Source organism: Centrocercus urophasianus, unplaced genomic scaffold (assembly GCF_019232065.1).
Source record: "Centrocercus urophasianus isolate 14NV4802_14NV808 unplaced genomic scaffold, USGS_Curo_1.0 seq_22, whole genome shotgun sequence".
Taxonomy (NCBI): domain Eukaryota; kingdom Metazoa; phylum Chordata; class Aves; order Galliformes; family Phasianidae; genus Centrocercus; species Centrocercus urophasianus.
The window spans coordinates 9746189-9770439 of NW_024884778.1; the positions used below are offsets into that span (position 1 = coordinate 9746189).

General features: G+C 44.3%; 1 long non-coding RNA gene across 4 annotated transcripts in view; it reads right to left on the bottom strand.

Annotated features, from left to right (window-relative positions):
* Positions 1-18334, bottom strand: part of LOC122162928 — a 32698-nt gene extending 14364 nt beyond the window's left edge. For 3 of the 4 annotated variants that reach the window (XR_006169743.1, XR_006169744.1, XR_006169741.1), the window contains exons 1-6: positions 16237-18334; positions 15684-15783; positions 10986-11096; positions 6640-6722; positions 5798-5968; positions 4832-4982 (exon numbers count right to left, since the gene is read on the bottom strand). This is a non-coding gene — a long non-coding RNA (uncharacterized LOC122162928). Of the gene's footprint in view, positions 1-4831; positions 4983-5797; positions 5969-6639; positions 6723-10985; positions 11097-15675; positions 15784-16236 lie in introns of all 4 variants that reach the window. The other variant, XR_006169742.1, reaches the window with a different exon arrangement.
* Between the last annotated feature and the right edge of the window lie 5917 nt (positions 18335-24251).

A 24251-nucleotide genomic window follows, 5' to 3' on the forward strand; every position in this document is an offset into this window, starting at 1 on the left:
TCCCCATCACCAACCAAATACACCTGCATTATCCTCTCTGGTTAAACCCCAAGGATGTCCTTGGCTCCTGCAGCTCTGAGCCCAGTTCTGTGGAACCAGATACTGGATCCACCCCATATGCCACCTCCAACAAATGGCCAGATGTGACATGTGAGGGTAGGATGAAGTTGTGCACCACACTGCAGTTGCTTACTGGTCTGATTCCATCTCCAGCTCTTTTTGCAGCCTCAGTCAAACTTCCTCATCCCTAGAGGACTGCAGGAAACCCTCACCATGTCCACAGAGCTGATAAATGGAGTCATGCATTCAGAGCTGAACAGACAATGCTAGTTGAGGAGGGAGGCAATAGGAGTCCTTGGAGCCTGTGTTACACATGCAAATACCATCTGTGAGAGGCAGCTCTGTCTCCTTTAACACTGCTTGTAATCCTGATGTCATCCTCTTCACTCACACGATGTTTATTTTGTCACTGTGTGTCAGCACAAGAGCAAAACCATGTGGGGCAGGAGGACTGTGCACAAGTCCTGAAGCCAAGTCTTCCTCCCCTCAGAATACATGCGTTTAAATATAGAAACAGAGAGGCATGACAGAAAGATGAGGGAATTGCATCTGGTCTTTGTCATCTCCATGTAAGTCCATAGTGGCATCTGCAAGCCAGGAGCGGCTCCAGCTGAAATAACAGCCCAACCCTTCCTGTCTGCTGTGATATCCTGGGCAAGCCTGTGCCCTGAGCATGGCTATTTCTTCAGATTTGTTCCAAGGATGCTGGGAGCTGAATTTGGATCTGTGCAGCAAATATATTTCATTAGTTCCAGTTTATCTAATCCATCTATAGCTGAGAATTTAGGAGAGGTTAAATTCCATGACTTAATGTGGATAAAAGAAGGGATGTTAACCCATCTGGATCCTTACGCATCCTTGGGTTCACAGAATAGAAAGCAGCAACGTAAGCATCTCCCATTGCTCTGACTCAAAGCCTCAGTCTGCAAGCACCTTGCCAGACAAGAGAGAGAAGCTGCATTTCCATGGTCCCCTCAAACCCCATATCCCCTGAAGCTGCCAATGAAAGGATAGGCTACTTTGTTCTTTCTCTTGATACCATGTAAAATGTGCATGGGTACTCCAGAGATGAGACTCCTGTAACAAGGAGATAAGCTCGAGGTACTGGCAGCTCTGGTGATAGGGATCGGGATGGCTGAGTGCTGGGCACAATGCTGAGGCTCTCAGGAAGACATCAAATGGGCTGATAAGAATATCCCCTTCCCAAGCAGAGTAGAGACCCGGTGGCTAGAGCTGTATCTTTTCCCCACATGGGCTCCCTCCTCTTCTTTGTAATAAAAACCCTTGTGCATAGACCAAGGGAAATAAAAGAAGCCAAACATCCCTTCTGCTCCTTCCCCAGGAGGGGACTGTGCCAGCTTGGTGCTGCTTTCCCTCATCTCCCCCTTTCCTTCTCCTGTCCCCATTCCTTCTGACTGGCTTCAAGAATCAGCAAAGCCAGAAACGTCCTAAGTAGGAGCTGCTCCCTGCATAGGAGGTGCCATAGGGTTCACTCTTTTTTCTACTGCAACTTGAAAAAAATATTCCGCTAGCCACTCAATAATTAATGCTTCTGAGCAGTGATTCAGCATGTCAGGAAGAGAATTTTGCACTCTTATTGTAGTCTTTTGTAATTGAATCTTATGCTGTTATATTAGTGTGGCCCCAGATGAGTATGCAATAGCTGAGGGGGGAAAAAAGAAAGGTAAGATAAAGGAATTACAATAGAGCCAGGCTAATGTGAGAACAAGGCAATGTCTTCTGTGCCTCAAGGTGTTAAGTTAATCTCTGATAAGTTATTAACTTATTAATGGGCTGAGAAGGGATGAACTACTTTTCATCCAAAGTCCCAAGTGCTCCTCATCTGCTTCCACATCCTCCTCCTTGTCAACCAACTCTCCTTTAGTGCTGCTTTCCTGCTGCTCTGCCTCTGTATCGAGTCAGCTAAAATGAATTCTGTGCAGAAAAGCTCCTGCATGAAGCCATAAGACTGTGCTCAGAGCCTGGAACATGGGGATTGCAGGAAAGATTTGGGGGCAAAAGTCATAGAATGAAAGAATCATAGAATCATTAAGGTTGGAAAAGACCTCTAACATCATCCAGTCCAACTGTCCACCTACCACCAATGTCACCCAGTAAACCATATCCCTAAGTATCACATCAATGTGTTTCTTGAACACGACAGCACAAAACCTAATGAAGAATCCTCAAAAGTTTATTATTAATCTATCCTATATCTCAAGTTGTTAACTAGTCAGTGATGTGGAAAAATATAGAAAGATCAAGCAAAAGGACTCAGGGTCATACATGTGCATCCCAGCTCTCATTCAGCACTGTGCTCACAGGGAATCTTTCCACACTGGAGGACATACAGCACGTTATCTGGGACCACGACATTTACCATCAGTTCTGAAGTTTTCTTCTTCATAGTTCTTACTGATTCCAGTTTCTCAAAGAAAAAAATGAAAAAAAAAAAAAAAAAAAAGAGTAGGAGTTTAAAACTGATTAAATGAAACAAAATTCTTCTGCTGAGGCAGACAGCAACTATGATGGGAAAGTGAGGCTCATCACTGTGCCTGCCCCTTGGATGCTTGTTGTTGCTGGAGACCTCTTGGGAGTTGAAGCCTGGTCTCTGGTGCCTTGGTGAATCAAGGTCTGGTTGCAGCTCTCTCTCAGATTTTATTGCTTCTCATGGTTGAATGCTCTTTGCCCCTGAAGCATCTCACTCATCCTCTCTCAAAGTGAGGGGGACTGCTGTGCTGGAAGAGCTTTCCGTCATCAAGACCAGTGCAGACCCTCAGAGCACCAATCTAAAAACCCAACTCATTTAAGTGCCTTCCTCCAGGTCTCTTGTCTCAACCATGTAAAGAAGACAAATGAAGCTCATGATCACAAGGTGTAAAGCTCCCTTCTGAGAGTGGTTCAACAAGGGACTGACTGAGGGTTTCTAATGTGATATTCCTGTGACGTAGGCAGAATTAGGTTTTAATGCTACTGGGGAATGACTGGATATTTCCTTGCCTCAGAGAAACAGAGTAAGGTGGATCAGCACGTCAACACAGCATCTTCCAAAATCCTTATTGAACCAGAGCCTCCCTGCAGTGCCCTGCCAGACCATGACACTGTTTCTCCACTGTTAAAAGCAAACTGTGCTTTCAGTCTTCCCTTCCCTGCTCAGGCTGTAGTACTGAGATTGCATGAAAAAATAAATAGGATAAAGTGCATTATAATCTGCAGGAAATGATGAACCTGATAACTCTTCCATGCACAAAAGTGACCTTTAGGCCAGAGGAAGTCATGGCCCATCTCAAACCTTAGCACAAGGCAGGAGAGAGAAGGAAAACAACCCTCAGTCAACTCTGGAAAAACACCCAGGGGTCTTTTTTTGAGTCAGCTGAGGCTTCAGCCCAAATCTCTCCGTTTGCTCAGAGACAGGTTGGCATCTCTGTCTGTGCTGCTGCTGCTGCACAGGGTAAGGAGCTCATTGGAGCATGAAAGAGATTGTGATAAAGATACACTGACTGCCATTCTCTTTCCACTAGAAACAGGCTCGGATTTCATATCTGGATGACATCTCAAACACCAGCACTGGAGAAGGGGGAGGGAGGGAGCTGCTCTTTCTTTGCCCTTCCTGTTTTTGATATTGTGATTATTATTTGCAATTATTTATCATTAGGGTAGCTTTTCAGGTATATAAATAGATGCAGAAGCAGTCCTATTTCCCTTCCCTGCTTCAGAGCACGCACCTCTTTTATGCTTCACCCAAGCTGCTTGAATTGTTCTGGAGATAAAAGCTTTTGCTGAAGATTCCCCTGCATTCCCACTTCGTGAGCTACTCCCATGCCAGTTCTGCTTTCCAGCAATATCAGCTGTGCATACAAATTCTCAGGCTCATCTGGATGAATCCTCTTCTGCCAGACGGCTGTTTGAAAGCATTCCCTGAGACCACGTGCCGTTTGCTCTGCAAGGCTGTCTGGCGCCAATGTTCCCTAGGAAGCTGCTGCCCTGCCAGGATGTGATGTACTTATCACCATGATGGGGAAGGGGTAAAACACCTTCCATCTCTGGGGCATGCCTGCAGTGAGCAGGCTTTCCTAGCCTTTGCCAGGTGACAGCAGTTCCAAGATGGTCTTCTGTCAGCTAAAGTCCATAATTCATGCCAGCCTGTGAAGCCTAGGATGGTACCATAGTAACTGTTACCCAAATTACTTTCTGTGTCATGAAGCAATCAGGAAAGCAAAACTGGGTCTTGCAGGCATCCAGCTAGCAAGAAGTAATGACCTACAGAAAACTAGGTCAAAATCTGCTCTCTGTCCCACATGCCTTGTGAAGCCTTTGATGTGTTGCATCACTGGGTCTCACTTCTCCCTCTGTAAATGTGGGGATAAAGCAGCACTGTCCCATCTCACAAAGGTATGAGAGTTTAAAAACCCCCATGACCAAGTCCTCACATCCTCCAGCTTCAAAAACCACCAAAAACTTCTGAGAAATAGTTTTGTTCCACCAAGGCAGTATGAGCCGGAGTATTGCCGGAGTTGAGAAAAGGGAGACCTGATCAGTTTCCTGCCCCATACAGCAGCTCTGGGGAAGAGCAAGAGGGGCAGTGTACATTCTATTACCCTGATCCAAGTTGTCATTCCCATTCATATTTATGAAGCATCAAGATCTTAAGCACTTTCACAAAGACCTAGCGCTTGGCCAAAATCACAGGAATCAAAAAGAAATTGTCAAGACCTCATGATTATGACCGCAGCACAAACACAGAGAAGTAATTCCAAACCACAGCCAATACCTCACTGTCAGATGGAGATAATCATCCAAGCAGACTTCCAAGTGGTGAGCTCCAGTGACGAATGGAGGCAGCCCTCCTCACGGACACAGGAATTTAGGCATCCTCTGTGTTTTCCACACAAAACCATAAATCACCCATGGCACTACAACGGCTTCAGAACAAAAAAAGGTTCCCAATGAAGCAGGGATCTCCTTTAAATGCATGAAGTAGTTAGTGCTCAGTTAACTCACACAGTCACACCGACTCCATGTGATGAGTTCTAATGCATGAAGGATACCAACCAGAGCACTGATTTACCACTTTCCTCAATTCAAAGGCTCATGCCCTCCTCCAAAAATAGAAATGGAAGTTACTGCACTTGTATTACTTCCTATGTCCCTTAACCTGCACTTCCAGAGCCCTTCATCTCCCCAGAATTATTGCCCTCTGATGCAGCATTATCCCATGTTGACTCGTTGTCATATTCATGACAGCATTACAGTCTCTGGAGGAAAAGGGCTCCTGGCAGTACTGCTGTGAGAGACCCTTTATTATATTGACGTCAACAGAGATTGCCTCTTTGATAAATGAGCATGTAACTATGAATAAATACAGGAGTATATTTTATATGTATTGTATATCTGCAGTGGTAGAGGTTTGTGCAGGCGTGTGCTTTTAATATTCATGTAGGATACAAGGCAGTAGTAACTGGCAACTGTAGGTTGCTGTATTTATACTGTAATGACAACTGGAAGACTTCAGAGAGCCATCTAGACAAAAAGTTCCCACTGCACTCATTCTTTGCAACATCTGGGAGATACCCATCCTACACTCTGACTGGGTGGGATCATGATTAGAGGCCACAGGATCTTTCTGTGAAAATGAATTTACTCAGTTTTGTTGGCCTGCTTTCTGCTCTCTGTTGACGCAAGAAAGCTAAGGAAGATGGAACTTCCCATGTATTCCCAAAATGACACAAGAAATTACCTCCATGAGAATTATTGTCTTCTTAGAGAAGATGTGTAAGTGTGGAATTGCCGCTGGATTGCTGTGGTATATCACAAAAATGGTGCATCCAATCAAAGGCTGGGAAGAAACAGGTCCAGAACAGTTCAAGAAGCAAAGTCAGTCTCCAAAGTCAATCTTGATTGCCAAAGCCTATAGAGTGGAAAGTAAAAAAATACTACTGCTCTACAGCCCCATGTCTGAGAGCCCACACCAATCCACATGTGAGGCATAGTCTCCGTCTGCTGCCCTGCGTGGGGAGCAGAGCAGGAAACCACCACATTGAAACAATTCCCTATAAGAAGGGGAGCTGGACTTGATGATCTCCAGATGTCCCTTCCAACCCCTATAAACCCATGATTCTACAATTCTGTGAAGCCAAAGGAGGGTAGAACAGTGTTTCACTGAAGAACTCAAAGAGGAACAAGTGACCTTCCTCTGAGAGCTTAACGAGAGGTGCTGGGGAGCCAGCCCAGCCTGGACATTATCCTCCAACCAGCCTCTGAAGGAAGAGGATTGGGAAGGAAGGGAGAAAGGACTTTATCATTCTCATATCTCCCCACAACAAGCTCATAGTCCCCAGGGAAGGGAATAGCAATCTGCCTCTTGCCTGGCACCTCTCTGCCTGAAACCTTGCTCTGCACGGAAGCAGAGGAAACTCATTTCCCTGTTCAGGGGCTCCTTCTGCCCCATAACAGCTCCTTGTTATATTCTCTTAAAAGTTTAGAAATTGTCTTTGAATAACAAGATAACAACAAGGTGATGGTTACCAAGGGAACAGCCCTTGAGAAGGTCAGGCTCTTCCGGGGAATTTTGTGCTTTACCTTGGCTGAAAGTTTTTCCAGAGCAATCAGGCCAGTGTCTTTGCATCCTGGAGAAGCAAAGCCATCATCCGCTTGGAAGAGGACTGAAAAGAGAGGAAGGGCATCACTCAGATTTCCCACACCTGCATGCCACATTCTGGGGCAGTTACCCTCAAAATTGATACCATCAGCAGCTTTCAACCCAGGGATATAACTAACAGACCTCTGCAGTGATGAGTTCCAAACTGAATTTGCTTGGAGGCAACAGTAGAGGTACAGAGCAAAAAATATCCCCAGAGCACAACATAGAAAACTGTGTCTACAACTTGCCTGAAGTACATCAGTGCAGCCCTTGGAGTTCTTGTATTTCCACAGGGCTTTGGTACATTCATGAAGAGAAAATTCAGCTCTCCAGGAAAGAGTGATAAAAGGTGATAGGTGTAAGCATAAGCTCTTCCATACCAGGGCAACTACAGAGTGATAGAATATGGTGCAGTTCTTGCTGTCACAGGATCTCCCAGAGACAGAGTTCAGATTCTGATGCTGCCCTTCATGTGCTAATTACTCAATGTGGTATCTTCCCAGCCACAGAGGAAGGCAGAGCTCCACTCTTTTCAGAAGGTAGTTATCCGATGAGCGGGTTCATTGGAAATCAATGGTGGTTATCAATAACCAAGTGCTGTTTTTCCAGTATTTGGTGCTGACTGCTCTAGGAGAGGGCTGTCTAAGTGGGCAAAGTGTGGGTACAGCAGCACACAGCAACTATTATGCCAATGCTACTGGTAATATCTTTGATTTGCAGTGCCTTTGCTATCCTAAGAACTTACTTGAGTTAAGCAAGGTATAAGAACCAAGAAACAGCCATTTTTAAGCTCCTGGTGTATGTTAGAGTGGCAGCAGATGGCATTTTTCTCCTCTAAGAACCCTGCCAGATTACCTTACCCTCAGCACTTCAACTAGGAACTCTTTCAAAGTCCTTCACTAGGAAAAACACTTTCACTAGTGAAAACCTATACCTTTGTTGGCCGCAGTTGTGAGTCCTGCTAGTGGGATCTCAGGAGGCTCTCTTTCTGTGTAGAAGAGTTACTTGATTTACTCAACGTTAGTTACATTCTAGTCCCCGGTAGGGTCAGACAAACAAGTTCTCCCTGCTGCAAGGAAAGAGCTGGCTCTACTAAACATAAATGTTAAGGCAGATCAGCCAAGGTGTTACCACCTCTCATGGAGCTGCCATGAGCTGTGATGCTCCATGCTAGTGGCCAAGCAGATAACTGCTAGGAATGAAACTCTTCCCCAGCTTCAAAAGCAACAAACGCAAATGAAAGCGCTTACCTGCAGCTTGACCTTCACAAAAGAAAGCCCAGCTAATCATGCTGATCCATCAGTGACATATGGTTTTGAAAGAACACATTTTGATTTGCAGAAAAATATATGTTCCCAGCGCTGAGGTGTTTGGTGGTTGCACTGAAATAGATGTTTTTGTGCTGAATTGCTGGGACTGAGGGCATTTATCTCCTCTTTCTCAAACACAAAGTCAACACAAGTAGTCTTTATAATCTGCCCAATGCACAGCCTTTTTGCTCAGTGTGTGGGCTCTGAGCACAGCCCTCACCACTCACATCCACCAGGCAGGCACACTTCCAGCTGATTTACTGATACTTAATAATTAAATGCCAGGTGATCACTCAACCCTGGTGAGTAGGTGTTCAATAACTACAGAGAGGAACCATCTCCAGGCAGCCCACCCAGCCTGCTTCATTGCTCAGCACCAATGCAGAGCTGAGTCAAGCCACACACACTATCTCTCACCACAATTCTCACCTGTTCACCCATGTCAGAGACTTTCAAGATGTACAGGATTAGGATTGTGCAAGAAAACATTCTACAGAAGGAAGGAGTCAGTCACCCTGCATTTGCTCAGGGAAATTATGTATTAAAAAAAAAATGGCTAACCAAGAACAATAAAGCTCTGCTGCCCTCCCAGTACACTGCTGGTGTTTATATCTGTTTCCCAGTGTCACCTTTTGCAAGGCAGCACTTTAGCCTTGTTTTAACATTGCTCTTTGTTCTGTCTTAGCATTGCTGTTTCTTAGCAGGCAGGGACACTGCTTGGCACCTAACAAACTGCATCCTTTCCTTCTGTGCCTTTGTAATAATAATAATTCTCTGTCCTGACACATTCAGCTGGAGCACAGAGAACACTGTCAGCTTAAAAACCACCACCACACTTCTGGGATTTGAAATCCAGCAGTACCTGAGATGACTGAAACAGGAAGAATTTTTGAAATCCAATTTGTTCTCCACTCTTTCTACCTCACTGTTTGCATTTTCAGTTTCTCTCTACTTGGGGGATGAGGCTCACCATTAGGCACAAGTTTATCAGTGCTTGGCTCTCGGATTGTCACTTCCCAGCCCTGCAGGTGGCACTACCCTTCCCCTGCAGAAATGACACCCCCACCACTTTTCTTCCAACTCCTGTCCAAAAAATAAATAGCGCAAGAATATTTCTGATGTTGTCAGGCTTTGTAATAGTTCGTTCATTTCAACCCTAAATTTGGGACTCAATTTGAGCTGGCAGTAGCTGTTTAATATACAGGACCTGTCTTATTACATCTCCGTCTAATGCATATTTGGGAGCTTTCCCTGAAAGCTCTTGTATAAAGGAGTATTATGACATCAGGAAGTCTAAAAGTACCTGAACTGCAGATGTGATAAATTCAGCAGGATGATACGTGCCCGGCATTTGTACTTGCCTTTTTCCATTGGCAAATGGCCGCCTGGGCTCTATCCCTTGGGATAGCTGTAGAGAACAGCCAGTTTGATGAGCCTAACCAGCCATTGGATGTCACTTTGGCTCCACACTAATTCGAGGGAAACAGCATTTATCTGGCAGCCAGGCAGCCAGCTCTTCGGCAGCTGAGAGTTTAATTATCAAAGGTTCAGGCGAATCTTGCTCTCGCTATCTCTGACCAGCTGCCACAGAAAAATAGACCTTCTGGCCCCATCCAGAAGTTTGTGAAGCTCTTGCAAGTTCCCTTTCGCTGTTAAAATGAGTCCCCGACCATTTGCCCTTTCCTGTGAAAGCTCTGGGCTGGATGCCACTACAAAATAAGAAACTGTGAAAATAATACAGTGGGGAAGGGCTCTTGGTGGATGGGACTGAGCAAGTTGCAGGCAGGAATGGAAGCACTGGGCTCCAGCTGGTGCCTTGATCCAACTGTGGGTGTTCTCCACTTGTGGGACACTGTTTATTCACAGCCTCACACTGCAATTACAGAACAGAGCCACTGTCTGTCTTGTACTCAGCCCTGCTTCCACTGGCTGTTATCAGCCCAAGCAGCCAGTGCAAAAAGCAAGAGCTATGCCTCCCCACTCTGCTCCTCTTACAGGGTTTAAACGCTCCTGGTTTCCTCTCCCAGCTTTGCTGTCAACAACAATCAGTCCCAAAACAAAAGTTGTTGGTACCCCCCCCAGGTTCTGCTCTGTGCTCGGTGGCAATTGGTTGATGGTTGGATTGGATGATCTTAGTAGTCTTTTCCAACCTTAATGATTCTATGATTCTATATCCAGATTTACCAGGTGTGTTATTCCCTCCTCCAGACCAGAATAAGGAGCTATTTCCTATAGATCCTTCGTGCTTTCACATTAGGGGCATCCCTGCCCTTTAAGTTCTGCAGTGCTGGTTAATAATGGGGCCACCTAAGTGCATATCAAGAGAGTTTGTAACTTATGTGCTAGTGATGCACATGCTTTTCTTTATTCTCAGGCTCTCTGCAGACACAATCAGACCCAATTGGCCATTCTCAAGGCACATTTATCTTTTGAATATGAAGGCAATAGACTCAATTACGTTTTTCGAAGGTAAACTACGGTTCTGGTGAGCAAATTAGTTATCCCTCCATTCTTCCACAAAATGCCATCAGGAAACCATCACAAGCAAATACTATCAATCTTGATCTGTTTTGCCCAGTTTGTCTTAGCTATCAGCAAGGAACTGTGCAGGGAAATATACTCTCTCTGCTCTTCACCCAAGAAAAATCTTTCCAAAGCTTGGGGATAATTTTCATAGGTGAGACACCAAGCCAGCCACTAAGTAACTAGTGAGAGAATCATAGAATCATAGAATGGCTTGGGTTGAAAGGGACATTAAAGATCATCTAGTTCCAACTCCCCTGCAATGGGCAGGGTTGCCAATCTCTAAATCAGACACTAAATCAGGTTGTCTCCATGCTACCTGGCCTTGAACACCTCCAGGGATGGGGTATCCAGAAATTCCCTGGTCAGCCTCTTCCAGAGAAGGAGGACGAAGAAGGAGCAGGAGCCCGTAAATCACTGTAACTGGTTGGAAAACAGGAAGAAAAGCATACCTTAGAAAGTTGTAGAAAGTTCCTTGCCGAAATTTGTTCCTGAGCTCCCCCTTGATGTCCAGAGGCACTGTCATTGAGGCCAGGTTGCCTTGGGTGTCTCGTTTTCCCAACCTGCATGAACAAAAGTGTTTATTTAACACCATCTCCCCAGGGTTTCCTCAGATCCCTAATCTCCAGACCTGACAGTTTACTTACAGCATCGCCAACTGCAAACTGATTAGTCCAGTCCCCATTCCCTTCTCCCCCATGGTTATCACTTTTATTAACAGCAAGGGAGTGATAATGGGGAAAGATGATCAAAGCTGCTGGTATTAACGCTGGGGATTAACGGTATTTATATTCCTGATCAGTGCACACTTGGTGTGGAGAGGAAACCGCCACAAATCAGCTTTTTCCAGCAGAGAGTTGCTGCAGTGCCACTGCCTAAATAGCTGCTGGCTAATGAGCCCTTTGTGGCTGGCTAAGGAAACAGCTTTCTCACTCGGCTGCTTCTCTTGCAACCTAATGCCTCCAGGTTTGCATCCACCATGGCATCCAGGCACCAGGTCTTGGTTTTCCAACTAGTCCTGGGGAAAATGCCTGCTGCTGAGGACAAGCGTGCTGGTGTGGGGCAAGCAGCTGAGCTGCTGTTTTGGCCAGTTCAAGTCAGGATTATACCATGTTACCAAACAAACACCTTATATCTCAGTCTGGAACTTCAGGAGAACCACAATGAGTGCCACATTAGTGGGGTGAGGAAAGAAGAAAAAAATCCATGCCAAGTCTTACATATAGGGAGGGAGAATGAAGCCTTCTGCAGCCATCCAGAGAGAATGGATGTGTTTAATAAAGCTGTTGTATATTGATTCCACTTAGATTCCAGAAGCAGCTCAGTGGCAGGGGCAGGAAGCAGGACTGGCTGGCCTTGGTCACTCATTGTTGCTGGCCACAAAGCAGCAAAACATGGCATAGAGCTTCACACGGCAGGCACTGGAGGCCAGTGCAATCAACAGAGAGCACATGGAGGGCATCAGAATCAGCGGAGCTGGTAACAGACTCCTTCTGGGAGACAGAATTTCATTTCACTTTGAGGAGAGAGGATACATGGAAGCTGTCCACTTCTCTCCTGCCTCTCCCAAGCACTGTGTGATGTGTTACACAGCCCTGATCTTCAAAAAGCCCACAGATAGGCCCCACTGTAGGACCTCAACCAGAGAACAGAGCATGGATTTCAAAGACAACCTGTGGAAAAAAGTCTTTTCCATACCATCCAGTCCAAGCAAGCTGGCCACATTTCAATACTGAGTTAAAACAGTTAATCCAAAGCCAAGGCATTCTGGCAAATAAGTACTTTTTAAAAGGCAGGGAAACAGATGCCTTGACCACCAGCTCTGAGTAGCTCTTGGTATCCACCTAGTAAGAAAAGTTAAGCCTGGCTGTGATCTGCAAGTCTGAACACTACCATTTGGCCTATAACATGCTTCATCAAGAAAACTCTATCCAGAGACTAGCTGGGAGATCATCTTCCTGATTAATATTAACAAATAAGGTATCTTAAAGAATATCCTGCTTGTTTGCAGACAATTTAGGATCATTACTCCCTTTATGATCAGTTAGATATCTTTGACTGTTTGCACAACTATTTCTTCCCCCTAGTCCTCTATGGTTCATCACTTTCTGTTTCTCCTCTGTGCAGTGTAATAATGTTGAAAGGGTTTATTTATATAATCGTAATAGGCTCTTGTGGAGATTATCATTATGTCACAAGTATAGGTCAGGGAGTTTTGGCTGAAGAATGAATTACAAAGGGAGCATGGAGGCAAGCCCTGCTGTTTTAGTGCACGCTCCCATCCATGCACATCACGGACCACCTGCATCCACATGCATGCACAATTCACACACCTGCAGATATTGATCCCGCATGTGGCCATGCATAAACAAAAGCTGACTTGTTCTGGCACCTCAGAACACAGATTTTTACCCACAAAACAGGGAATTGACAACAGAGGGGAGAGGAGAGGTTTTACACCTGGAGGTAAATGAAAAAGAAAGCTGTGAATTGAAGGAAACTGGGTGAAATCAATTGGGGTAAAGTAGAGGACAGTAGTGATGCTCCTAAACTTCTTTTCCCCCATTCTTTGGCCTCTGCACCTTCTCTCCACACACACAGTAAAAATCCTCTCTTCTTGCAGAACTCTGCAGGAATTGCAAAGCCCTAGGTGATCCATGGGGACTAACCAGCCCTACATACAATCACCTTGCTTATACTTGCCAAAGCTATTTTAGATTACCCGGCTGCCTTTTAACACCTCTCAGCCAAGATTTTCTGGAGAAAACCTTTCATCCCATAGGGTACTTTCAAAGTCATGACAGCCTGTACAGCCTGTCAAATAGAATAATGTGGACTTCTTACACACTCTATCTTAAGGATGTATTCATCAGCAGGTCAGGCTCTGCTCACATCTTGTGAGACGAACGCAAGTGTTTTCTCTGCATGCCTGCATCCATCCAAGGACAGCAAAATCACTAGGAGGTGCTCTTCTAGCAAGATTTGATTGGAGGCGATGCAGAATAACCAACTGGCACTAGTGTGCTCTGGATAAATGGAGCTCTTTGCCTTGGGATCATGATTTCAGAGGAAGGTCAGTGCACTGTTGACCACTATTTGTCATCCTTCAGCAGCAACTCAACAACTTCTGTGGAATAAGGAGCTGCTCTTGGCTTGGGTCCCAGTAGAATGAGCATCAGCGTCACTGCACTTGGTGTCCTCACTGGATTCCTGGCTGACTCCACAGGGAAATAATGAAGCAATTCAGAGAGCTCATCTCAAGGGTTAGCACCTTGATGGGAGTTCACTCATCAAGTGAGTAACACAGCGGGAGGTTCTGCTGGGTCTTGGAGCTGAGAACAGAAACGACTGCTGAGCTCCAACCCCATGTGAAGAACAGACAACACCATCGAAGTCTTACATGCAATCAAAAACTCCAGCTAACATCGAAAGAGGTCAGAATCTGTGGAAAAAAGTCAAATGAAAAGCAACCAAAACGGCTACATATCAGCTGACTTGCAAGGACAAGTATTGAAGGGACACATGATGAGGTTATGGGTTTGGTGAAGGAGATAAGCCTTCTCCCACCTTCCTCACCCCCTTTGCTCCATGCCCAAAGCAGGACTGTGGGCATTGCAGTAGTACATTCATAGTGCTCCTGCGCTGCTGTACCCACATGAAACACCAAGGAGGGAGGGAGGGAAATAAAAGCCAAATGAACTGTCCAGGTGGCCTGCGGGCCTTAAATTAAACATCCCAGTATATATTGAAATAAATGTGATAAACCAGGTCACTATCACTTGCGTGAAATTCAGTTACTCTTTTAAATCATCATTATCACCGTCATAATTAAAATCAAGCAACAGCTTAAAGAAACTAATGAATATTTTTATATGTGAACTTATCACATGAAGGGAGAAAAAAACCTGTAAAGTGAAAATGTGCCTGTATTGCTAATAAATATTATTGGAGGGACTCCCAGCTTTTTACATTACCACAGTGTGATATGACAGCCTATAATGGATTACTCAACTGCCCGAAGCCATTGTAGGAATAAATCCCTTTTAATATTCATGTGCGGTCTTTGAGAAAATAGATGTAAGCAGTTAATACTTTTCTATAGACAAAACAACGCAGTTTATCAAAACAAAATGTGTGCTTGAAAACAAAACTCACAGAGTTCCTGTACTCATTCTTTTTCCACAAATCAGAAAAAAAATAGGACCCTCCCTCTCCAAAAGGACAATCTGGGGCAAGATGGTGCACAGAAAGAAGGACGGGGAGAGGCAGGGTAGTAGCAAGGGTGTATAGAAAAGGGGAAATGGTACTTAAAAAAAAGATAATGAATAGTTTGTGAATATGTGCTATGGGCACCAAACCAGGGTGCTGTAGGAGGAAGGTGTGGACTGGCACAGGGTTGTTGGCTGCCCCATAGAGAACTCATGGACTAAAGGGAGACTATGGGCAACATACAGGAATGAAGAGCAGTGATACTGGGTGATGCTCAGGATTAGCAGCTTTTATTGGAGGGAAGAAGATTGTAGTGAAAGATGTGAACAGGGAGCCCCTTGCAGGGTCAGCTCAGGGCTCTCCCTACCAGCCCTCTTCTCCATGTCCCTATTTTTTCTTTTGCTTCTAATCTGTACAACATGCTGGGGTTTTATCTCTGCTTTGTTTGGTTTTCTTTCCCCTTTTATGCAGCAGAAGAAGGAAAGCAGCAGCTTCGACAAGTCTATGTGAATTTTTGCATGGTAGGGCATGAGAGAGCAATGGAGCTTAACCATAACCCAAAGAACTTGCCCCAGCTCTTTGCAGGCAACTGATGCTTACAGAGAGAACCAGAAAACAAAATCCTCTTGGGGTCTGGAGGGGATGACTTCAGCCTCTTAGAGGTGAGGGGGCAAAAATGAGAGAGTTCATCTTACAAAAGTAGACACAGATGAAATGTGAACCCAGCAACTGTGACCTCTGGCTGTAAATGGCTGTAGACACACCTGAAACTGCAAGGGGGAGAGATGCAGAAACTCTTCAGTTCCTCTCTTACTGTGAGATCTAGGCAGCAAAGACAAGCTTAAGTCAAGGAATAAATAAGCTATCCTTGGGACTCATGCTGTTTTGATATCGGTAGCTGCCTGGTGGGCATAAGGTTTGGTTCACTCTTACCTTCTTACCTATGTTTCAAGAGAGCCTAGGGTGGTATCTTTTGCCTCTGCAGAACCACAGCAAAAGCAGATCAGGGTCTGTCCTGGATTGGAGTAGGTACAGTCCAGGCTGAAAGAGAAACCATGTTCTTGAAGAAAATCAGCTCAAAATGAAGTCCAAGAGACTGACGCTGTTCTCAGTGCTGCAGGACTGGGGCAGTCAAGAGTCTGCAAAGACTCACAGAGGATATAATTTGACAATCATGCCAAAGGGATGTTAATTGTGTTCTCTTTTCCCCGGCCACTGGTTCCCACGGAGTAGCTCAGAGTCACCTATCGAACCACCCCACATTTATCATACAATCATAGAATATCCCAAGTTGGAAGAGAGTAAGGGTCACTGAGTCCAACTCCTGGCTCCACACAGGACCAGTCAAAAATCAGACCAAACGCCTGATTTAGATACTCCCATGCTTGAAAACACCTTATCTGGGAAGGGAGAAATTATTTTTATTATTTAAAATATTCAGTTTTATAATAGTAATCTGGCCACAAAGACAGGAAAAAAACTAAAGGAACTTACCATCTTGGCCCTTTGAACCAACCAACTCAGGTTTTATTCTCACGTCATGCTCATGGAACAGTGGGATTCCCCATCAGAGCAAAACTTCAGCTGTATGACCATCAGTGTTGGAAAGACTCTTCAAACAGAAACATTCCAGGGACAGCTGCACAGATAACATTTTTCTTCACCTCTTTATTCATTTATTGTCACAGAAAGCTTGTTACTGGAAACACCAGGAGTGTCCCTTCAAATGTCAGATAGTCTACATTGGGTGATGTGAAAGTGGGACAGCTTTATAGGTCACACTCTTCTTTGAAATGAAAAAGGTCCAGGAGACAATTGGGCACCAAAACAAGAAAAATTCCTCCCACCCACCTCCTTTCAGCAGAGCATCGGTGTGTCTTGCTTAGAAAGGGAAAGAAAAAGTTTCACCTTCTAATTGTTGCATTGAGTAGCTCATTGACAGTGCTTTCTGTTCAATACTTTTCTTTATCACTCAGATTGTCTAATCAAAGGCTTTTTCCTTCCTTGGGTTAGTTTTGCAGTCTCTAGCATTGATCCAAAATCGGAAGTGTAAGAGGAAAACAGGCTCTGGGAATAGTGAATACAATTAGCACCCAAGCAGCTTCATTTTTGGGGGGTGCCTTTAAACATCTTGCAACTCTTTGTCTATTCTCCCATTCTTTTATTCTCCCTTTTGTGCTCAGGAGGCTTCTTTAAGGAAAGCTTTTGTCAGCAGCTCAGGGAGAAGATTAAAGCACCCATCATGGGGAAACAGGTTATTTTTTGTGTCCAAGTTCTTAATCCACTTTATTAAAATGTTCCCAATCTTCCTTCAAGAGGAGAGATCAGAAGGACATTTCCCTGTCACCCCTAGCATGCATTCCTTCCGGATACTTGTGCTTCATTAGAGGATGAAAAAAGCAAAGGCAAGGCAAGGCAAAGAAGAGAGAACAAGACTGCTGTGACTGGTTAATACAGGATGCAGAGCCTTCCATTTCATGGTCACTGGTACTGCTCTGGCCCCAGGCTGGAAGCAATTGAAAGCTTTTCCCATCTGAAAGACACTTGAATCAAGTCAGAGATCTCTAACTATTTTTACCTTTGAGGTTCAAAGAGGAGAAGAACATTTGCAGTGAGCAAAGTCAAGCATCCATCCAGCCTGCTGTCCCGTTGTAACAGCAGCAAGGAAAGGGCACAAAAAGGGTGAGGGAATGGGGCTGCTGTGCTCCGTGCTCTGCCTGGTATTTTCCCACTTGAAGGGAGGGATCTCTTGGTTAATAAATCTTGATGATTTTTTTTCCATGGTTTTGTCTGCTCTTCTTTTCTGGATGTCCGTAATCCTTCCATGCATTTGCCCCTCTAACAGCAAAGGTGAGGGACAGCAGCACGAGCTGCTAGGTGGGTGCCTCTAATCTCTGGGGCACCTGATGGGTGACATTTTGTGAAGCTTGAAGGCTAAACATCATTAAGACCCTCAGAAAAAAAAAGAAAAGAAAAAAAAAAAAAAGAAGTGTGTGATTTCTTTCTATCTCTGGGAAAAACAAATGTAGATGAGTCTCAGCCCCATCTTGGAACTACCATCTCCTCCTCACCCTAAACTGCCTAATCCCAACTCTCCTGTCTCTTCCTCTCAGGCTTCTCACCATGAATTTTCCATCTCTCTGCCCTCCTCCTGTGATCTGGCCACAAAATATTTAGCACGGGAAAACAAAGAGATACACGATCTGTTTTTCCACCATCTCTAATGGCAGAAAACGAGGATAGAACCTGCCCTGCTTAGCCATGTTAGAAATCTAATGAGGTTCCTGCAACTACGTCTTTTCCACATACTCTGTTTGTGATTCCAAAGGCCACTTCCTTTGAATAAGTCGCTGCTGTTTTGTAAAGCAAGTGTATATGACGCAGGCACTCCTCATGCTTCCTCAGGGTGCAATTACTTTCTTATCTGTCATGTACTGCTGTTTCTCCTCAGCTGAATTAAGTTGTCCAGCATGAGACTGTAGGGTTAATCTTCAAGCAGGAAAGCCTAAAAGGGCTGGAGGGAACCATGGCAGTCCGAGAGCAAAGAGCAAGGCGATGACATCTTGGCAGGCAGAGACCTGAAGCGTAAGGAGAATTCCTGAAATGAGACCATCACATTTCCCATCAGTGCTGACTCATAAAATGGCAGGTTCATTAAAGATGAAATACACAAAAACTACTGTGTGAGCTGTTTCATATTATGTGATTGGCTTTCCCCTGCATCTTGACTTCCCTGAGCCAAGAGTATCAAAGTAATTTGATTTTAAAATGTGTCATCTCGTTAACAAAAATGTAGTTGAAGGCTCCATCTTATTTATTGTCCAAATTACTGTAGTTCTTCGAGGCCTGGCCTGCAGCTCTGCTTAGTTAGAGACCATCTATTTGAAACTCAGGAGGTAAGTCTTAGAATCATCAAGGTTAGAAAAGACCACTAAGACCATCTAGTGCAACCGTCCACCTCCCATCAGTATTGCCCACTAACCACGTCCCTCAGTGCCACATCTGCATGGCTCTTGAACACTTCCAGGAATAACTCCACCACCTCCCTGGGCAGCCTGTGCCAGTGCCCACCCACTCCTTCAGAGAAGTTTTTCTTAATATCCCACCAGAAATCTCTGCTGTTTCCTGCCTCAGACACTGCCACACCACAGGAGACTTTCCAAAGGGCTGAGAAGAGCTCAGCATGAGTCCCCCAACTTCCCCACTCTCTTGGCTTCCTTCAATACACCCCTGCAAAATCTCCTCTCCAGCCAAGAGCCCTGGAGAAATCCAGCAGAAATGGAGCTCCAAGCCAAGATCGCTTACACTACACTCCAGCCACTCAGTGTCACTGCTGTGCCACAACCACACATCACCCTTTCTGCTGCTTTTATAGCAGGCGTACCACTGTGTTTTGTATCCAGTGACTCTCCTCCTCCAGGTACAGCTCTGTACAGCAGCGTCAGCTGCAGCGATCCTGATGTCCCACGTTTATCCTGTCCCTTCTGACAGCCTCCACAGCATATTCCCTCAATTTTCAAAGCCTGTTTTCCAGTTGCTTTGAATTCCATTTGTGCTTAGAGATACGCCTCACTCCTCAAGCTCCGTGCACCCTCACCAATGAGGTTTTTAAAGCAAGGCCATAGCTGGAAGTTGTCACTGATACACGATGCAGAACAAAATCCAGCTCGCTCAAATGGAGCTAGATTGGCTCAGTGGGGCTGACAATAGATGAGCGGGGTCTTATCAGCCTATGGAGCAGATACAATGCAGGTGCAGTGTGCAGGGAGCAGATAGCAGCTCTGCAAAGGGGCCAGCCTGGCTGGTGATAGTGTGGGCTTCTCTTATTTTCCTCACCAGTTTTGACACTGTTGTTTTAAAGCCAGCACCTTTCTGACCACGGCCACTGCACTAGCAGTGAAAAGAAATAAAAGTGACTGACGGCCCAATAGAGGAGGGCTGCGATGAAATGTCTCAGCAGGGCACATTTGTACCCATGGGGCACTGCTGCTCCAGGCAGTTTATTCCTTGCTCCAAATGCATTTGCTGGATTTAATGACAAGTTTCTTGTCACTTCTGCAATCAGTCCTATCAAAGAGAGGTGATTTTGCATGGAGCAGGTCCTGTATTTTTTATCCTTTGTTTTGCTATTTTGTTGTTGTTGTTGTTGTTGAGGGGCTGCCAGCTGTCTCCCAAAACAGGTCACTATGGTTCATGGCAGTAACCAAGGTCATTAGCCAGATGTCTTCTCCCAACATTTGTAACTAGCAAAGCTAAAAAGTATAACCTCGGATTGTTCTATACAAGAAATCTCCAAACTGTAAATATGCAACAGTAAGAGAAAGTATTTATTTGCCAGTGGAACATTTTAATGAGTGGATGGCTCAGCAAATCTTGTAGACAGCTGCTTTCCCTTCTGCAGATACTGAGATTTATAGTAGAAAGGGAGGGGGGAAATAAGTAGCCAGGGGAGTGTATTGGTGAGGGGATAAATCAGGTACGCTTGGGTCTCATCTCATCCTCTGGTTTGGCTGGTCTGACAGTTCTGCAGCTCTCCTTTCTTTCAACCAACCATTAATGATCCCATTCAATGGGAGCCTGTGGCCAAGAACAGACATATCACCCACTGACAATGATCACCCATTGGTTAGAACATTACGGAGCAATCTATCCTGGGCAGACTGATCTAATGGGTGGTAACCCTGCCCATGGCAGAGGTGCTGGAACTAGATGGTCTTCGAGGTACCTTCCAACACTAGCCATTCTGATTCTATGATTCTACATTCATACAAAGAGTAGCTTTTAAATATCAAGTGCTCATGGAATATTGATGGAGAGGCAGGAGCCTAAGAAAGTCAAAACAGTGATGTATTTTTGCAGTTCTGAGGAGATTTTTCATACTTGTTTCCAACAAATAGGTTTTTAAGCCTTTTACGCTCCTAACCAATTACATGATCATAGGATCATTGAATTATATAGAATCACAGAATGGCTTGGGTTGGAAGGGACCTCAAAGATCATCCTGTTCCAACCCTCCTGCTTTGGGGGTTGGATATTTCTGATAGTATTTCTGATGAATACTATTCCCAAAACCCAAATCACTGAGATTTATGAAATATGTACCGAGAGGAACGGAATCCAGAAGAAAAAAAAAACCTGTCCTGATGCTTGTAGACTAGAGGCAGAGCAATAAGCCCAACATGCATTTTACAGAAGACCCCTCCTAGTGATCATAACTTCCAACAGCACAATGCTTCTGTAAAACACAGTCCTAAGAAAAGCTATTAATAGCAAAAAAAAAAAAAACCAAAACCACCAAATCAAAACAAACAAACAAAAGAAAACCAAATAAAAAAAAACAAACACGACAGTACAACCACCAAAAGAACTTACAGCATATTCTCAAGTGATTAACAAGCTCTCTGAGCTGCTCCTTGAATCAATCTTTCTGACAATGAAATTTTCACTTCCCTTGGACCTTTACTCCTAGCAGGAGGAGGGAGCTCACATCCTGACTTGCCAATTGGCAGCAATGTATTCAGCTGGGGAATCTGCTGTATCAGTGACAGTGTAGACTAACTCTTGTCCTGACACTGCATTATATTTTGAGGTGAAGCAATTTAAATCAAGAATAGTCATCTTCCAACTTTGAAAAACACAGAAATAACCCTAAAAGGTGTTGCTGTTCTCTCACCTAGGTATTGCAAACAGTCTGTTAGATGCTGGAATAAAAGCTATTCTTACATAGTCTCCAGAAGCACTTTCAGGTTGTTTGCTAAGACTCAGAAGAGAGACCAGTTGGACACAGGGAATCAAAGAATGCGCCTGCAGGAATGTAAAGGTCTTGCTGTCGAGGTCATACAGATGAAAACATCAACAGAATACATAAGACACTTTGCACTTTCCTTATTTATCCAAAAAGCTATTTTTGTTTATTAAAACCTATTTACTAGCTGCATCTTGCCAATAACCTGGAGTGCTTGCTTGGTTAATTTAAGCAAGCAGAGCTTTGACGAAGTAATTTTACCATCCTCGGGGATCTGCCAGCTTATGCTGGTCTTCACTATTTCAGATGAAATTGAGTTAATTTTCGCTGAAATTGCTTCTTAGCAGACAAACACATTCCCCATCATTGCAAGCTTATGCCTCTGCAGCTCTATTATTCTTTAATTTACACACCCCGGCAGCGAGGGATTAATGCCTGAGACATACAAAAGGCTACAGTGTGGAGAGGAGAAGTGGAGGAGAGAGAAAGAAAGAGTGGAGCTCTGTGGGGAATAGGTAATGGTGTTTCAGTTGTATAGTCAAAACATTTAAAGTTTGGCATTAATATGGAGTCAGCTCTTGTCCTTTCACTCTGAAAATCCATCATCTAAAATCTCAAGGCAGAAAACATCCCAGCTATTCTGACCATGGCAATCCCTGCAGGATTACCAGCCGGGAGGACAATCACTGGGGTATTGTAGTTTCCTCCATCACAGGCTGATTGCTGGAAGTGAAGGTGGAGCAGAAGCACACAGGAAAGTTGCATTTCACCTCTGTGCCTTCCACTTCAACCAGGAGTTCTGGGAAGGTGCTGCTGCCAAGGCCCTGGGGGTTCCTTCAGATGTTCTAAAACTAAAATACTGCATTCTTGAAAGCATACAGACAGAAATATGAATAGTGCCAAAGCATCTGCAAAATGGGAAAAAAGGATTACCCTGTTTTGTTTTTTCTTTCTAACAGAAGTGCCAAATTCAGCTGTCTCTGTGAATTTTCTAGTAAGATTTTAAGATAGCAGAATTTTAAAGCAGTCCTTGCTGATGACTGAGATGAACAGCAACTACGTTTTTTTTTTAGATTATTGCTTCAGTTTTCCTTCCTCAGTCGAACAGCTAACAGTTTCCTCTCTTTTTGTAAATAGCTCTGAGTTACACATGGGTAATTGGATAAAATACAGCAATCCCACATCATGTGCTGCTATACACGTAGCAATGCTGTAACTGAACATTTAAATTCCTTGTCTTCCTTTGAAGGCCCACCCTTCCTTCCACTTCCCTGGCCACCAGTGTTGCATCAATGCAGCAGTACATACCAAGATCCAGCACATTCCAGCATCCTTCTTCCACACAAACACATCCATGCTTTCTCCTTGCTACCTTCTGCACATGAGAAGCTCTCTACCAGCCCAATTTATTATTCCACCTACAAATCTTTTCTTGTTTTCTCCTTCAATATGATGCCAACTAAATCTGGACATGACAGCTGATATGTTGGACCACCATATCTCTCACATGCTTTCGGACTTTTTATTAGCTGACAAGCCCTTTGCAGGCCAGAGCTTGTTCTTGAGCACCCTGTCATCTCAAGTGCATGACTTGATATCTACAAAATTAGCAACAAAAGAAGAAAGCTCTAGAGATAATTTTCCCTCCTGAGGACTGTCCTCCACAGAATCATAGGGTATTCCAAGTTGGAAGGAACCGATTTAGACCATTGAACCCAAATTCCAACTCCACACAGGACCACACAAAGTTCAGATCATACGTCTGAGAGCATTATCCAGATGCTTCTTGAGCTCCATCAAACTCTGTGCCATGATCACTTCCCTGGGGAGCCGGTTCTAGTGCCTAACTGCCCGTCCTTGGTTGCTGTAGAAGGGACAGAATGGGGAAGAAGGTCCTCAGTAGAATTCATGTTGATGAAAACTGAGGATACTCTACTTCCCTCCAGAACTGACCTTACCTTCTTACTGGGCTAGCATCAGCTCGAGAGTGGAACATCTCAGCATCTGGGCAAGTCATTACTGAACTCAGGAGTAGGTCAGGGTGAGAAAACAGGTATTACTGTATTGCATTAAAGAGAAGAACCTTTGTGGATGGAGAAGGGCCAAATTTGAAATCAAAAGAAATCTCCTTTCTATTCACAGAAGAGTGAAGAGAGGAGAAAACAGAAGAAACGCACCAAAAAAAAAAAAAAAAGGTTCAACCAAAGTGAGTAACAAATACCAAAAAGTGTAGGGCTTGTATTTGGGCTATGAGTCTTATCCTCTGGTAGAAATTCCCTGCCTCTTGCAAAGAGCTGAGCATCAGCCTAAAAAGATGTATTAAACTATCTTAAAAGATGTATTAAGCCAGTAGAACAGGGTAGCACAAGCAGCGTGCCAAGAACTGGGTGCAATCGGTGGCTCAAGCAGGTGAACGTTGTCCTCCTTCTACCCTCCAAGAACAACAACTGCCATTTTCTCAGCAAAGTTATTTCACAAACCGGCTCCTTTCAGCTCAGCTGACTTTTAGCCTCATGCATTTTTATACACTCTCTGCAAGAATGAGAAGGATATTTACATTTTTTAATAAGCCTGACAGTTTGAAAGTAATTGGGGATTTATAATGGGTTTGTTTAGGTCTTTTTGTCCACTTGAATTCCAACTACTAGTCTTTGGTCTAACAAGCAATATTATCTCTATGGTGATGAAGAAACCTCAACAGGAGGCCCTGAAGCCAAAGAGGAAAGAACTGGTGTGTTTTGTTTCGTTATGTTATTTATTTTCC